Source organism: Eschrichtius robustus, chromosome 2 (genome assembly GCF_028021215.1).
Source record: "Eschrichtius robustus isolate mEscRob2 chromosome 2, mEscRob2.pri, whole genome shotgun sequence".
Taxonomy (NCBI): Eukaryota; Metazoa; Chordata; class Mammalia; order Artiodactyla; family Eschrichtiidae; genus Eschrichtius; species Eschrichtius robustus.
In genome coordinates, this window is record NC_090825.1 from 161187205 (window position 1) to 161202556 (window position 15352).

The 15352-nt window shown below is 36.8% G+C and overlaps 1 pseudogene; it reads left to right on the forward strand.

Annotated features, from left to right (window-relative positions):
* Positions 1–13264: 13264 nt before the first annotated feature.
* Positions 13265–13932, forward strand: LOC137758997 (small ribosomal subunit protein eS4, X isoform-like; annotated as a pseudogene).
* Positions 13933–15352: the final 1420 nt, after the last annotated feature.

A 15352-nucleotide genomic window follows, 5' to 3' on the forward strand; every position in this document is an offset into this window, starting at 1 on the left:
TGATCCTGCTGTCTGTCCTCTGGTGGTTGAGGCTATCTAAGAGGCTCGATGGGAGGCTCTGGTGGTGGGTAGAGCTGACTCAGTCGCATCATTTTGCAAATATTTTCTCCCAGTCTGTAGGTTGTCTTTTATTTTGTTTATGGTTTCCTTTGCTTTGCAAAAGCTTTAAAGTTTGATTAGGTTCCATTTGTTTATTTTTGCTTTTGCTTTGGCAGACCTAAGAAAACATTGCTATGATTTATGTCAGAGAATGTTTTGCCTGTGTTCTCTTCTAGGAATTTTATGGAGCCATGTCTTGTATTTAAATGTCTAAGCCATTTTGGGTTTATTTTTGGGTGTATGGTGTGAGGGAGTGTTCTAACTTCATTGATTTATGTGTGGTTGTCCAACCTTCCCAACACCACGAGCTGAAGAGACTGTCTTTTCTCCATTGTATAGTCTTGCCTCCTTTGTCAAAGATTAATTGACTCTAGGTGTGTGGGTTTACTTCTGGGCTCTCTATTCTGTTCCATTGATCCATATTTTTGTTTTTGTGCCAATGCCACACTATTTTGATTACTGTAGCTTTGTAGCATTGTCTGGAAGAATTATGCTTCCAGCTTTGTTCTTTTTCCTCATCATTTTTTTTTGGCAATTCTGGGTCTTTTGTGGTTCCATATAAATTTTAGGATTATTTGTTCTAGTTCTGTGAAAAATGTCATGGGTGATTTGATAGGAATTAAATCTATAGATTGCTTTGGGTAGTATTGCCATTTTAACTATATTAATTCTTCCAGTCTAAGAGCATGGGCTATCTTTCTTTGAATCATCTTTGATTTCTTTTATCAATGTTTTATTGTTCTCTGTGTATAAGTCTTTCACCTCCTTGGTTAGGTTTATTCCTTGGTATTTTATTTTATTTTTTGGTGTAATTTTAAATGGGATTGCTTTTTTACTTTCTCTTTCTGATATTTCATTGTTAATGTAAAGAAATGCAACAGATTTCTGTATATCAATCTTGTATCATGTTACCTTGCTGAATTCATTGATCAGTTCTAATAGTTTTTATGTGGAGTCTTTAGGGTTTTCTATATAAAGTATCATGTCATCTGCATATAATAACAATTTTATCTCTTCCCTTTTGATTTGGATATCTTTTATTTCTTTTTATTGTCTGATTGCTGTGGCTAGGACTTCCAATACTATGTTGAATAGAAGTGGTGAGACTGGGCATCCTTGTCTTTTTCCAGAATTTAGTGAGAGAAGTTTCAGCTTTTCTCTGTTTAGTATTATGTTGGTTGTGGGTTTGTCATAAATGGCTTTTATTATGTTGAGATATGTTCCCTCTATAACCACTTTGGTGAGATTTTTTTTCATGAATGGATGTTGAATTTTATCACATACTTTTCCTGTATCTATTGAGATGATCATGTGGTTTTTGTCTTTTCTTTTGTTGATGTGTTGCATCACATCGATTGATTAAACCATCCTTGTGACCCTGTGATGAATCCAACTTGATCATGGTGTATGACCCTTTTTATGTGTTGTTGGAGTTAGTTTGTTAATACTTTGTTGAGGATTTTTGTATCTATATTCGTCAAAGATATTGGCCTGTAATTTTCTTTTTTGGTAGTGTCTTTGTATGGTTTTGGTATCTGGGTGATGGTGGTTTCATAGAATGACTTTGGGAGTTCTCCCTCCTTTTCAATCTTTTGGAAGAGTTTGAGAAAGGTAGCTATAAGTTCTTCTTTGTATGTTTGGTAGAATTCCCTAGTGAAGCCATCTAGTCCTGGACTTTTGTTTTCAGGGGGTTTTTAAATTATAGATTCTATTTCACTTCTAGTGATCAGTCTGTTCAAATTATCTGTTTCTTCTTGATTCAGTTTTGGCAGGCTGTATGCTTCTAAAAACTTGTCCATTTCTTCTAGGTTGTGCATTTTGTTAGCATATAACTGTTCATAATATTTTCTTATGGTATTTTGTATTTCTGCAGTATCAGTTGTTATTTCTCCTCTTTCATTTCTTATTTTGGTTATTTGGGTCCTCACTCTGTGAGCCTGGACAGAGGTTTGTCAATTTTGTTTCTCCTTTCAAAAAACCAGCTCTTGGTTTTATTGATTTTTTTCTATTTTTTACCTCTATTTTATTTATTTCCTCTCTGATCTTTATTATTTCCTTCCTTCTGCTGACTTTAGGCTTTGTTCATTCTTCTTTTTCTAATTCTTTTAGGTGATAAGTTAGGTTGTTTATTGGGATTTTTCTTATTTTTTGAGGAAGGGCTGTATTGCTATGAACTTCCCTCTTAGGACTGCTTTTGCTGCATCCCATAGATTTTGTATGGTTGTGTTTTCATTTTTTTTTTTGAGGTATTTAAAAATTTCCTCTTTGATTTAATCATTGACTTGTTTTTCAGTATCATGTTGTTTAGTCTCCATGTAATCAATTTTTTTCTCGTTTCTCTTTCTGTGGTTGATTCTTAGTTTCATACCATTGTGGTTAGAAAAGATGCTTGAAATAACTTCTATCCTCTTAAATTTGTTAAGGCTTGTTTTGTTTCCTAGTATGTCGTCTATCCTAGTGAATGTTACATGTACACTTGAAAAGCATATGTATCCTGTTTTTTTTTTTTCTTCCATGAAGCGTCCTGTAGATATTAACTAAGTCTAACTATTCTGTTGTGTCAGTTAGGATCTCTGATGCCATATTGATTTTCTGTCTGGAAGATGTGTCCATTGATGACCATGGTGTGTCCTACTATTATTGTATTCCCATTAATTTATCCTTTATGTCTGTTAGTAGTTTTATAATGTATTTACGTGCTCCTATATTGGGTGCATATATGTTAACAAGTGTGATATCCTCTTCTTGTATTGATTCTTTTATCATGATATAGTGTCTTCCTTTGTCTTTCTTTATGGCCTTTGTTTTATTTATTTATTTTTATTTTTATTTTTTTAAAAACATCTTTATTGGAGTATAATTGCTTTACAATGGTGTGTTAGTTTCTGCTTTATAACAAAGTGAATCAGTTATACATATACATATGTTCCCATATCTCTTCCCTCTTGCATCTCCCTCCCTCCCTCCCTCCCTATCCCACCCCTCTAGGTGGTCACAAAGCACCAAGCTGATCTCCCTGTGCTATGCGGCTGCTTCCCACTAGCTATCTATTTTACATTTGGTAGTGTATATATGTCCATGCCACTCTCTCACCCTGTCACATCTTACCCCTCCCCCTCCCCATATCCTCAAGTCCATTCTCTAGTAGGTCTGTGTCTTTATTCCCGTCTTGCCACTAGGTTCTTCATGACCTCTTTTTCCCCTTAGATTCCATATATATGTGTTAGCATACTGTATTTGTTTTTCGCTTTCTGACTTACTTCACTCTGTATGACAGACTCTAACTCCATCCACCTCACTACAAATACCTCCATTTCATTTCTTTTTATGGCTGAGTAATATTCCATTGTATATATGTGCCACATCTTCTTTATCCATTCATCTGATGATGGACACTTAGGTTGCTTCCATGTCCTGGCTATTGTAAATAGAGCTGCAATGAACATTTTGGTACATGACTCTTTTTGAATTATGGTTTTCTCAGGGTATATGCCCAGTAGTGGGATTACTGGGTCGTATGGTAGTTCTATTTTTAGTTTTTAAAGGAACCTCCATACTGTTCTCCATAGTGGCTGTATCAATTTACATTCCCACCAACAGTGCAAGAGTGTTCCCTTTTCTCCACGCCCTCTCCAGTATTTATTGTTTCTAGATTTTTTGATGATGGCCATTCTGAACGGTGTGAGATGATATCTCATTGTAGTTTTGATTTTCATTTCTCTAATGATTAATGATGTTGAGCATTCTTTCATGTGTTTGCTGGCAATCTGTATATCTTCTTTGAAGAAATGTCTATTTAGGTCTTCTGCCCATTTTTGGATTGGGTTGTTTGTTTTTTTGTTATTGAGTTGCATGAGCTGCTTGTAAATCTTGGAGCTTAATCCTTTGTCAGTTGCTTCATTTGCAAATATTTTCTCCCATTCTGAGGGTTGTCTTTTGGTCTTGTTTATGGTTTCCTTTGCTGTGCAAAAGCTTTTAAGTTTCATTAGGTCCCATTTGTTTATTTGTGTTTTTATTTCCATTTCTCTAGGAGGTGGGTCAAAAAGGATCTTGCTGTGATTTATGTCATAGAGTGTTCTGCCTATGTTTTCCTCTAAGAGTTTGATAGTGTCTGGCCTTACACTTAGGTCTTTAATCCATTTTGAGTTTATTTTTGTGTATGGTGTCAGGGAGTGTTCTAATTTCATACTTTTACATGTACCTGTCGAATTTTCCCACCACCACTTATTGAAGAGACTGTCTTTTCTCCACTGTATATGCTTGCCTCCTTTATCAAAGAGAAGGTGACCATATGTGCGTGGGTTTATCTCTGGGCTTTCTATCCTGTTCCATATGACAAACCCACAGCCAACATTGTCCTCAACGGTGAAAAACTGAAACCATTTCCACTAAGATCAGGAACAAGACAAGGTTGCCCACTCTCACCACTATTATTCAACATAGTTTTGGAAGTGTTAGCCACAGCAATCAGAGAAGAAAAAGAAATAAAAGGAATCCAAATTGGAACAGAAGAAGTAAAGCTGTCACTGTTTGCAGATGACATGTTACTATACATAGAGAATCCTAAAGATGCTACCAGAAAACTACTAGAGCTAATCAATGAATTTGGTAAAGTAGCAGGATGCAAAATTAATGCACAGAAATCTCTTGCATTCCTATATACTAATAATGAAAAATCTGAAAGTGAAATTAAGAAAACACTCCCGTTTACCATTGCAACAAAAAGAATAAAATATCTAGGAATAAACCTACCTAAGGAGACAAAAGACCTGTATGCAGAAAATTATAGGACACTGATGAAAGAAATTAAAGATGATACAAATAGATGGAGAGATATACCATGTTCTTGGATTGGAAGAATCAACATTGTGAAAATGACTCTACTACCCAAAGCAATCTACAGATTCAATGCAATCCCTATCAAACTACCGCTGGCATTTTTCACAGAACTAGAACAAAAAATTTCACAATTTGTATGGAAACACAAAAGAACCCGAATAGCCAAAGCAATCTTGAGAACGAAAAATGGAGCTGGAGAAATCAGGCTCCCTGACTTCAGACTATATTACAAAGCTACAGTAATCAAGACAGTTTGGTACTGGCATGGCCTTTGTTTTAAATTCTATTTTGTCTGATATGAGTATTGCTATCCCTGTTTTCTTGTCATTTCCACTGCATTTCCATCTTCCATCCCCTCACTTTCAATCCATATGTGTTTTGCCCTAAAGTGAGTCAACATATTGTAGGTTCTTGTTTTATTATCCAATCTGCCACTCAGTGTCTTTCGATCAGAGCATTTAGTCCATTGACATTTAAAGTAATTATCAATAAGTGTGTATTTATTGTCATTTTAAACCTTGTTTTCTAGTTGATTTTATATTTCTTCTTTGTTCCTTTCTTTTTGTTTTTCCTTTTGTGGTTTTTTTATTAAAATTAAAAAAAAATGAAATGTAGTTGATTTACAATGCTGTGTTAGTTTCAGGTGTACAGCAAAGTGATTCACATATATATAATATATATATAATATGTATATTAATTCTTTTATTATATTCTTTTACATTATAGGTATTACAAGATATTGAGTATAGTTCCCTGTACTATACAGTAGATTCTTTTCTGTTATTTATTATATGTATATAGTAGTGTGTGTATGTGTGTGTATATATATATATATATTACTGGATCATATGGTAGTTGTATTTTTTTAAATTAATTTTTATTGGGGTATGGTTGCTTTACAATGTTGTTAGTAGTGTGTATATTTTAATCCCAAACTCCTAATTTATCCCTCCTCCCCCACTTTGGTAACCATAAGTTTGTTTTCTATATCTTTCCTTTTGTTATTTGATGGTTTTCTTTGTATTATTCTTGAGTTCCTTTCTTTTTGGTTTTTGTGAATCTATTGTATGTTTTTGATTTGTGGTTACCCTGGCTTTCAACTATGTTAACATAACTATATCTACTTTCTTTAGACTGGTAGTCATATAAGCTCAAACACGTTCTAAAAGATCTACATTTTCTTACTCCCCTCCCCCACATTTTGTGATTTTGATGTTCTATTTTAAATCTTCGTGTTTATCCTTTTGCTGGTCATTGTAGTTATAATTATTTTCACAGAATTTTTTTTTGTTTTTTAATCTATGTGCTAGCTTATTTAAATGATCTTAAATCCTTTTATATATTTGCCTTTCCCATTGTGGTTTACCCTTTCATATAGATTCTTGGTTCTTTTCTATTTAGAGAAAACCTTTCAATATTTCTTTTAGGATATGTTTATCCTATATTCTTTTAGCTTTTGCTTATCTGAGAAATTCTTTCTTGCTCTTTTTATTCTAAATGGTGATCTTGCTGGGTAGAGTACCCCAGGTTTCAGGTTTTTTCCTTTCAGGATTTTGAATATATCTTGCCACTCCCTCTGGCCTGCAAAGTTTCTGTAGACAAATCAGTTGATAGCTTTCTGGGGATTCCCTTGTAACTGACTCTTTGTTTTTCTCTTGCTGCCTTTGGAATCCTCTCTTTAACGACTTTTGCAATTTTAATTATGATATGCCTTGGTGTGTGTCTGCTTGGGTTCATCTTGTTTGGGATCCTCTGTACTTCCTTTACCTGGATATCTGTTTCCTTCTTTAGGTTTGGGAATTTTTCAGGCAAAATTTCTTCAAATACATTTTTAATCCCCTTTTCTCTTTCTTTTCCTTCTGAGATTACTATTATGTGTAGATTGGCATGCTTCATATTATCCCATAAATCTTGTATGTTGATTTCATTTTAAAAAAATTTGTCTTTCTGGGGAATTCCCTGGCAGTCCAGTGGTTAGGACTCCACACTTCCACTGTCAGGGGCCTGGGTTTGATCCCTCATTGGGTAACTAAGATCCTGCAAGCCACTCGGGGCTGCTAAATGTCTTTCTGTCTGTTATTTTTTAAAAAATATTTATTTATTTATTTAGTTGCACTAGGTCTTAGTTGTGTCAGGCAGGCTCTTTAGTTGTGGCTGTGGGCTCCTTAGTTGCGGCACATGAACTCTTAGTTGTGGCATGCATGTGGGATCTAGTTCCCTGACCAGGGATTGAAACCAGGCCCCCTACATCGGGAGCGTGGTGTCTTATCCACTGCACCACCAGGGAAGTCCCCTGTCTCCTGTTCTGATTGGGTGATTTCCATTATTCTGTCTTTTAGATCACTTATTTGTTCTTTGGCATTATTTAGTTTGCCATTTATTGCCTTTAGCTCAGTTTTCATCTTGGTAATTGAGTGGTCTAATTTTGAGTGGTCTTTATAGTTTCTAGTTCCTTGTTACAGTGATCTGCATTTCTAACAATAGTCTTTCTTAATTCCTTCAGCATTTTTATCTCCCTTTTGAACTTGGGGTCTGGTAGACTGGAGAAGTCTGTTTCTTTGTTTGTTCTTTCAGCAGATTTCTCTTGTTCTTTTAATTGGGAATAGTTCCTCTGCATTTTCATTTTACTTATATTTCTCTGACTCTGTGAATTTAGGAGAAACAGTTATCTACTGGGGTCTTAAAGGGCTGTTTTCATGTGGAAGCAACCCTGTGTAGACTGTGTGTGCCCAATATTTTTGGTGCGAGGGTTGTTTTTGGTGTGGATGCTTGCCACATCTTTCCTCAGGGTGTGCAGCCCTTGTCCCCTTGATAAGGGGTGTGTTGGTATTGTGGTGACCAGAGCCTGCACTGGATGTTGGGCAGGGCCTCCTCTTTGCTCTGTGGTTGTCACATCCCCATTGGGGGCAGGATCTGTTCCCCAGCTGTTGGAGTAGAAACCCCCAGATCTGATTCTAAGCTGTAGTGTAAAGTAGGTGGTACTGGAGTGCTCCCTCTGGGAAAGGAGCCACGGTGTATTCTTCCCCAGGAGCTGTCTGCTGGGATGTTCAACTCTGTGATGCCACCTGTTACCCGGTGTGCACACCCACAAAGATCACTGTTGCTGGTGCTGCCCTCGGGGGCCACCTCCACCACGGTAGTGCCAGAAATTGGCTCAGATAACCCCCAGGCATGTGTGTGCACTCACAAAGCTGAGGGGGAAACCCACCAAAGCCATGCCCCTGCATCCACATAGGGATTGCCGGTAATCAGCTCAGATTTCAGCCCCGCCTCCAAGTGTGTATGCCCACAAAGTTCACAAAATCCATGGTGGCCAGAGCCATGCCTCACTATGAGCATGCTGATAATGAGGCTGCTATGACAGACCCGCCCCCCCTCCCTTTCCTTGTTGACAGTGGGGCTTCTACCGCAGACATGCGCTTGTCCTGTGTGCACACCCAGTTGTTGCCCTGGCCACCCTTCACGCCCTTTGGACTGTCTCTGTGCAGCCAAATCAAGTCCTTTCCCTGGGTCTGTTCCCTGAAGCCCCAGTCAATGTGCACACCAACAGGCACGTGTCTTGCACTGGGAAGGGTGGTGATGTGACCAGGACCGTCTGTGCTGGTCTCTCTTTACCCTGTGGCGCACAGGCCAGCTCCCATACTCTCCTCTCAAGCCTCTGAAGCTCTCTATCTGTCTGGGTGGACCTCTCAGCTGGTGAAAGAGATTCCTAGGGTTAGGGAACATTTCCTCTTTCACAGCTCCCTCCCAGGGGCACAGTTCCTGTCCTGATTCCTCTTCTTCTCCCTTTCCCCTTCATCCTACCTGGTTATGTGGGGATTATTCTTGCAGTTTTGGTTGTACGAGATCTTCTGCAGGCTTTCAGTAGGTATTCCATGAGAATTGTTCCACATGTAGATGTATTTTTGATGCATTTGTTGGAGGAGGCCAGCTCCACATCCCTCTACTCCTCCATCTTGATCTACACCTATGCAAGTCTTTTTATGGACATACGCTTTATTTTTTTTGGTTGAATATCTATGGCTAGAATGTTGGGTTATAGGGAAGGTATATGTTCAATTTCCTAAGAAACTGTCTAACTGTTTCTTAAAATGGTTTTACAATTTTATATTCTCACCAGAAATGTATGACAGTCCCAATTGCTTTACATTCCCTCCAGTATTTGGGATTTTCAGTCTTTTTAGTATTAGCCATTCTAGTGGATGTGTGGTAATATTTCATTGTTGTTTTAATTTGCATTTCATTTATGAGAATGTTGAACATCTTTTCATGTGCTTATTGGATATTCATGTATCTTCTTTTACGTAATGTCTATTCCAATATTTTGCCCACTTAAAAATTGGTAACCATTGTAATGGGTCATTTGTCTCCTTATATACTTGTAAGACTGCTGTATATATTCTGGATATAAGACCTTTGTCAGGTGAATAAATTACAAATATTTTCTCCTCACCTATGGCTTTCCTTTTCACTTCATTAATGGTGTCTTTTGGAGAGTCTATGTTTCTAATTTTTATAAATCAATTAAAAATTTTATTGTTAGTGCTTATTATATTCTATCTAAGACAACTTTAATTATCCCAAAGTCATGAAGATTTCCACCAATGTTTTCTTCTAGACGTTTTGTAGTTTCTTTTTTTTTTAATTGACAGAATTCAAAATATAACAATAATTCAGTAAAATTTTTTCAATACAGGTATGCTAATGAGAAAATGGAATTTTATTTTGGGGATAATATTTTGCTTATTGGGATTCAAAGTTATGTTTCTTATCAAAATCTGTTGCAAATGCTGATCAGTAGTGATATTTTATGTATTTCATTTTTGATAATGTCTCTTCATGTAGATAGGTACTGCCGAGTACTGATACTGTCCATGAGCATATGATTTTTTCCCATTTAATATTTTTATTGAGATATAATTCACATAACATAAAACTCATTATTTTAAAGTGTACAGGTCAGGGTTTTTCAGCATATTCAATATGTTGTACAACTATCAGCACTATCTAATTCTGGAACACTTCCATCAACCCCAAAGAGAAACCCTGTACTTAGTAGTCAGTCTCAATTTCCCCCTCTTCTCATTCCTTGGCAACTACTAATCTACTTTCTGTCTCTATCGATTTACCTATTCTGGACATTTCATATAAACAGAATCATACAATCTGTGGCTTTTTATGTCTGGCTTCTTTCATTTAGGATAATGTTTTCATAGTTCATCCACATTGTAGCATGTGCAAGTACTTCATTCTTTTTTATGGCTGAATAATATTCCATTGTTTGGATATGCTAGGTATTGTTTATCCATTCATCAGTTGTTGGACATATAGGGTTTTTCCACTTTTTGCCTATCATGAATAATGCTGCTATGAACATTCATGTACAAGTTTTTGTGTGAACATATGTTTTAAGTTTTCATTGGTATATTCCCTGAAATGATTGAGTCGTATGGCAACTCTGTGTTTAAATGAAGAAGTACCACACTGTTTTCCACAACAGCCAAGTCATTTTACATTCCCACCAGCAATGCACAGGGTTCCAGTTGTTCTACATCCTTTCCAAAATTTGCTACTTCTTTCCCTCTATCCTTCCTTCTTTTCTTTCTTTCTTTCTTTCTTTCTTTCTTTCTTTCTTTCTTTCTTTCTTTCTTTCTTTCTTTCTTTCTTTCTTTCTTCTTTCTTTCTTTCCATCTGAGTGGCTTTGAAGTGGTGTTTTGGTGGTTTGATTTGCATTTTTCTAATGACTAATGATGTTGAGCATCTTTTCATGTTCTTATTGACCATTTGTATATCTTCTTATAGTTTTAGTATTCGTATCTATCATCCATTTTATTAATTTTTGTGTTTGGTATGAAGTAAGAGCTGAGATTCATTTTTTCTCCACTCATATGTCTAGTTGATCTAGCCCATTTGTTGAAAAGACTTCTTAAGTTGTCCCCTGGGGTAAGCCGAGTAAGGACTCTACAAAGATGTCCACATCCTAATTCCTTGAATATTACATTATATAGCAAAAGAGGAATTAAGGTAGCAGGTGGAATTAAGGTTGCTTATCAGTTGACCTTACGATAAGGATATTATCCTGGATTATCTGAGTGAATTCAATGTGATCACAGAGGTCCTTAAATGAGGAAGAGGGAGACAGCAGAGGAGGTCAGAGTGATGTAATGTGCTAAGAAATTGGCCTACTATTGCTGGCTTTGAAAATGGAGGAAGGCGCCATGTGCCTCTAGAATGTAGGCGGCCTCTAGAAGCTGGAAAGGAAACAGATTTTCCCTAGGGTCTCTAGAAAGGAATGATGTCCTGGTGACTCCTTGATTTTAGCCTGGTTAGATCCACTGGGACTCCTGAATTGACAGATTGTAAGATAATAAATTAGTATTGTTTTAAGCACTAAGTTTGTGGTAATTTGTTATAGCAGCCATAGAAAACCAATATTTTCCCCAAGATTCCTGCCCTCTGGTATACATGCTCTGTATAATCCCTTCCCCTTGGGTGTGATTAAGATTTGTGAATATGATGGGTGATCATTCCTGTGATTATGTAATGTTATATGGCAGAAGAGATTTTGCAGATGTAATGAAGGTCTTCAATAAATTAACTTTGGGTCAATCAAAAGGAAGGTTATCTTCTATTGGCCTGACCTTAAAAGAGGTCAAAGAGATTCAAAGTGAAAGAGATTCTCTTGTTGGCTTGAAGGAGCAAACTGTTACATTGTGGAGAACACCACATAACAGAGAACAGTGAGTGGCCTCTAGGAACTAAGGGCTTCAGTCCTACAACTGCAAGGAATTAAACTCTTCCAACAACATGAATGAGCTTGGAAGAAGAGTCAAAGTTCCAAATGAGAATGCAGCCTGGTGGACACCTTGGTTTTAGCCTTTTGAGAACTTAAGCAGAGAACCCAGGTACACCACACTAGGGCTTCTGACCTACAGAAATATGTGAAACATATAACTATATATGACATAACAAATCAGTATTGTTTTAAGCTGCTAAATTTGTGCTAATTTGTCATGCAGTGATGGAAAAACAATGTGTTTTCCCATTGAATTGCCTTAGCAATGCATTGTTGAAAATCAATTGAGCATGTATATCTGGGTCTATTTCTGGACTCTGTTCTTTCCCATTGATCACTTTGTCTTTTTACCAAAACTGCTATCATTTGGCTTACCATAGCTTTATAGTACATCTTTAAAATTAGATACTAGGAGTCATCCAACTTTGCTATTCTTTTTCAAAATTGTTTGGCTATTTTACATCCTGTGTATTTTCATATAAATAGTAGAATCAACTTTTCATTTGTACAAAAAATGGTTGCTGGAATTTTGATTTGTATTATGGTTGACAATTGAACAACACTCCATGAAGTGGAAAATCTGAGTATAACTTTACAGTTGTCCCTCCATGTCCATGGTTCCATACTGGCAGAGTCAACCAACTGTGGATTATGTATTTCTGTAGTCTGTATTTATTGAAACAAATCTGCATATAAGTGGACCTGCTCAGTCTAAACCAGGGTTGTTCAAGGGTCAGCTGGAAGTTGAATTTGAAGATCAATTTGGGGAATTTGAGCTTAACAATATTGAGTCTTCTGATTCATGAACATGGTATATATTTCCATTAGTTTTAGTCTCCTTTCATTTCTTTCTTTTGGTGGGGAGATCTAATTAGCTTTATTCAGTGATTCAGGAATCAGGCAGCATCCCATCTAGTGAATAGAAGGATGCTCAAGGGGTTGCATAAATGGAAGGTTTTATAATCAGAAGGAGGGTAGGGAAGAAGGTATTAGCAAAAGAAAAGAAAGGATTTTTTCAGGCCAGGCCATCTTCCTTTGGGGGAAAGGGAACAGCAGACGCCTTCATGATGCAGATTACCTCACTAGTGTTGATCCTGAAATTTCAGATTACGTGTTTAAAATTCGCATTCCAGGGACTTCCCTGGTGGTGCAGTGGTTAAGAATCCACCTGCTAATGCAGGGGACATGGATTTGAGCCCTGGTCCAGGAAGATCCCACATGCCACAGAGCAACTAAGCCCATGTGCCACAACTACTGAGCCAGTGCTCTAGAGCCCACGAGCCACAACTGAGCCTGCGTGCCACAACTACTGAAGCCCGTGAGCCTAGAGTCCATGCTCTGTAACAAGAGAAGCCACTGCAATGAGAAGCCTTGTACCACAAGGAAGAGTAGCCTCCACTCGCAGCAACTAGAGAAAGCCCTTGCAAAGCAACGAAGACCCAACATAGCCAAAATAATAAATCAATCAATAAATAAAATAAATAAAATTCACATTCCTAGCTCTCTTTGTGCCTAGCACAGCCATGGCTCATGTCTCCCCTAATCATTTTCCTAAGGAACAGACTTAAGTATGCCCTAACAGGAGATGAAATAAAGATCTGCCTGCAGCGTTTCATTAAGATTGATGGCAATGTCTGCACTGTTATAACCTACCTTGCTTGTTTTATGGACGTCATCAGCATTGGAGAGCCTGGAGAGAATTTTCTTCTGATCTATGACACCAAGGGTCGCTTTGCTGTTCATTGTACTACACCTGAGGAGGCCAAGTACAAGTTGTGCAAAGTGAGAAGGATCTTTGTGGGGACAAAAGGAATCCTTCATCTGATGACCCATGGTGCTTGCACTGCCCGCTACCCTGATCCCCTCATCAAGGTGAATGACACCATTCAAATTGATTTGGAGACTGGCAAGATTACTGATTTCATCTAATTTGACACTGGTATCCTGTGCATGGTGACTGGAGGTGCTAACCTGGGAAGAATTGGTGTGATCACCAACCGGGAGAGACATCCTGGTTCTTCTGATGTAGTTCATGTGAAAGATGTCAATGGTAACAGCTTTGCCACTGGGATCTCCAACACTTTCGTTATTGGCAAAGGCAACAAACCATGGATCTCTCTTCCCCATGGAAAGGGTATCTGCCTTACCATTGCTGAGGGAGAGACAAGAGACTGGCGGCCAAACAGAGTAGTGGATAAAATGATCTCTAGGTGACATGATTGGAAAAGTCTTTGTACTTAATTAAAGATAATACCACATTAAAAAAAATAAAATTCACATTCCTAGGAGAGGTTGAAACTGCAATGAAGTCTTGGTTTGCTGTTCTGGGAGCAAATTACTCCATTTTGGGCTTTTTTTTTTTTTTTAACAATGCCAATTATATCTCAAAAAAAGTCAGTATTTCTCTAATTTTAATGTGCGAAGGAAGGTCTCCTTTAATTTCTGTTAGCAATGTTTTATAATTTTCAGTATGGAGATCTTAGGTATCTTTTGTTAAATGTGTTTCTATGTATTTAATAATTTTTCATGCTATTGTAAATAAAAAAATTTTATATTCCAATTTTTATTGCTAGCATATAGAAATACGTATATTGCTAGCATATAGAAATACAATTATTTTTGTTTTTACCCTTGTATCTGTGACTTTGTTAAATTTGTTTTTTAATTTTAGTAGTTTTGTGTAGATTCTTTAGGATTGTCTATGTAGACAATCACATTTTCTATGAACAAAGGTAGTTTTATTGACTTCCTTCCAGTCTTTTTGCCTTTTATTCATTTTTCATGCTTTATTGAAGTATACAGAACCTCTAGCATAATGTTCAGTAGAAGTTGTGGGAGTGTCATGCAGTATATCACTTAGTATGATACTAATTGTAGTTTTTTCATAAATGTCACTTATCAAATTGAGGAAATACATTTCTATTTCTAGTTTGCTGAGAGTTTTGGTCATGAATTGGTGTTAAGTTTTGTCAAATTCTTTTCCTGCATCTATTAAAATGACTATATGATTTTCCTTATTTATTTCATTAACAGGATGAATTACAGATTTGTTTTTGATTCGATATTCAAAAACTTGCATTTCTTAGAATCCACTTGGCCATGATATATAATCATTTTTATATGTTGCAGGATTCTATTTATTAATATTTTATTGAGGAATTTTTCTTCTATGTGTGTAACATTGGTATTTTTCTTCCTTAAATATCTGATAGGACTCACCAATGAAATCATCTAGGCCTGTAGTTTTCTTTGTGGGAAGTTCTTGGTTATGATTATTTAATAGATTTATGTTGTGGTAGATGATCTCCAAAACTGGATGTCATCCATTTCTTCCCTTTCTGTGTGCATGCCTCTACATGCATCACCCTCGCTTGAGGCTGGGGTGGTCTTTTATTTATTTATTTTTTAACATCTTTATTAGAGTATAATTGCTTTACAATGTTGTGTTAGTTTCTGTTGTACAACAAAGTGAATCAGTTATATGTATACATATATCTCCATATCCCCTCCCTCTTGAGCTTCCCTCCCACCCTCCGTATCCCACCCCTCTAAGTCATCACAAAGCATTGAGCTGATCTCCCTGTGCTCTACAGAAGTTTCCTACTAGCTATTTTACAT